We start from the raw sequence: 2,598 nt of genomic DNA on the forward strand, positions 1-2,598 counted from the left end.
CACTTCCATGGGTTATAATTTTAAAGTATGTGGGCATCCAATTGCAATTTTCCTAGAATCACTCCCACTTAACCCAATGACAATGGGGAGCAAGACATTCCTATTTAAACAGCTACTTCAGAGCCCAAATGGCAATCTACCAGCAGCTCATGTGTATAAAGGCTGAGTGGCAGTTCTAATTGACCATTTTTACCTGTGTTCCTCTTAGGAACACACAGTCAGAGCTGTCACAGTTTCCTGCCAATCATAGGATATTTGACCTAGTGAAGCACCATCTTAGAGTGAGGATTGCTATATATCCAATGAATTTTTTTTACATTATATTATCTTATTTTTGAGCCATTGTAGAGAAGTATCTGCCTAGTCATATCTTTTAAAATATGAATTTAGCACATAATCTATCGTGACTTTAATTTAAATACATCCTGTTTACCAAACAGAGGCCATTTAGCATTTGGTATTCTCTAATTTTAGAACTACAAGTTTGAATTATAGTTCATAAAAAACTAAAAAGAAAAGCTTTTTTTTATGAAGCAGGGAGAAAAGTAATTTGTATTCTGATTTACCATGAAGAAAACTTCTAGATGAGATGCTTTCCTATAACACAAAGGTGTAAGAAAATATTGAAGATTTATCCAAACAAGTTATATGCCACATTTGCTTATCCCTCTCCCCCCCCTTTTTTTTTTTTGCAGTCAATGGGAGGTTTTCACTCTGACACAATTTGGATAACACACATGTCATAAGCAATGGGAACTGGAAAGAAAGAAAAGGGCACAAAGGCAAACTAACTAGACAGTCAGCAGCTCATCAGTGCCACATGCTACTGTTCAGCTCTGCTGGAACATTATTGCCATAATAAGGCCAGACACCTGGATTTTTAAATGTCTCTAACAGTGGTTAGCAAAGTTAGATACACTGACAGGGAAGTTGCATGGGAAAACACAGTGTTTCGGTTTACAGCTGCCATACCCACTCCATCAGAAAATTTAGTAAATTTCCTCTCTCCCCAAATTAACAGAGAACTGTGGAATTATGGCAGAACTTTAGATTCCCCACCTAATTTATCAAAAAGAACATGCAGATGGAGAATCATGGCCATTCAAATAGAAAAGGAAATGCCTCTCATCTGGGAATAGATACAAACAGATGATTTTCAGGTGACAACATCCAACTTCTTTCTGAGAAATGTCTAATCATTTAAGGAAAGAATGAAGTTAAATTTTCTCACAGTTTACCAATAAGCATAGACATCCTCCCTGAAAGAGAATTACGTTAAACTCATCAGGTGATAGGATTTACCCACTCTGGACAGTAAGCTTTGGAAAATGAGAACTTTAAGGCTAGTGAATGGTCTCTAGACCATCTTGTCCCCTAAACAAAATGACTAGCAGTGTCCCAAAGAATGACTCTATCAGCTTCAGTTTGAGTGAAAACAATAGAGCATAATACCAATTGGATCCCAGCTAATTATATTAAAAATATAATATTTAATCTGATTTCTTACTTTATCATAGACAATCATATTCTATTTATATAAAGTATCTTTTAATAAAACTAGTGAACCAGTTATAATATATCTAAGCATGAGTAGTGTTCTTGATTGTGAACTTCAAGCATTTCTTCCTCTTGTCATAATCTCATTCATACCCCTCACCTACTTTTAATTGGATTATTTCTGTCCTTGATTTAGTACTCTGATCTTTCTCAAGTAGGGTCTCAAGCAGAGTAGACCTCTGAACCTCAGAAATGAGTGCATATTTGGCAATTGTTGATGTGGTTAATTCAACTGGAAGAGAAAGTAAATGTGGATCAGACAATTATAGAACTTATTTTTGAAAGTAAGTTTGTCTTTGAAATAAATGCACTTAACCAGAATTACATAAAACTGTATAGATGTTATCTCAATATTAAAATGATAGAACCAGAAAAAATAATTATAGAAAGGACAATGGTAGGGGGGGAGAAAGGACAATGGTAGCATAACATCATCTTTCTAGAGACTATACATAGAAAAAAATATAACCCAGACTTAAAAAGGTGAGATTGCCCCTATTACTTGATGAAACAGAATATGGATGGTACCAGGAGCAAACAGTCTTATGAACATTGAGTGGTAATAATAAATGATCAGACTTAAACACCAAAGCCAAAGTCAAAGACAACAGAATCGATATTCAATCTACTACAAGCTATACACAAAGGAGACTAGCTACTACACTAGCTGTCCAGGGGACAAAGGGGGGAAATATTGGAGGCATGTTGGGAAAAGGGGTGGTGGGAGGTCAACACTGGTGGTGGGAATGGTTCTGATTCATTGTCACTATGTACCTTAAATATTACTGTGAAAGAATTGTAATTCACTTTGGTCACAATAAAAACTATATAAAAATAAGAATAAATGCTGTACTTCTGAGCATAAAATTCATTGTTTAGAAGAGTACTTTTATAACTGCCCAAACAAATGGAAGCGGAGTTAAACAGATGGAACTATATTAAGCTGAGAACCTTCTACACCTCAAAGAAAATAGTGAGTAGAATAAAAAGCCATGCTTTTTATGGTAGAAGCTATTCACCCAATCATATAAGAAGCTAATA

The sequence above is a fragment of the Suncus etruscus genome, chromosome 12 (genome assembly GCF_024139225.1).
Source record: "Suncus etruscus isolate mSunEtr1 chromosome 12, mSunEtr1.pri.cur, whole genome shotgun sequence".
In the NCBI taxonomy this organism is placed as follows: Eukaryota; Metazoa; Chordata; class Mammalia; order Eulipotyphla; family Soricidae; genus Suncus; species Suncus etruscus.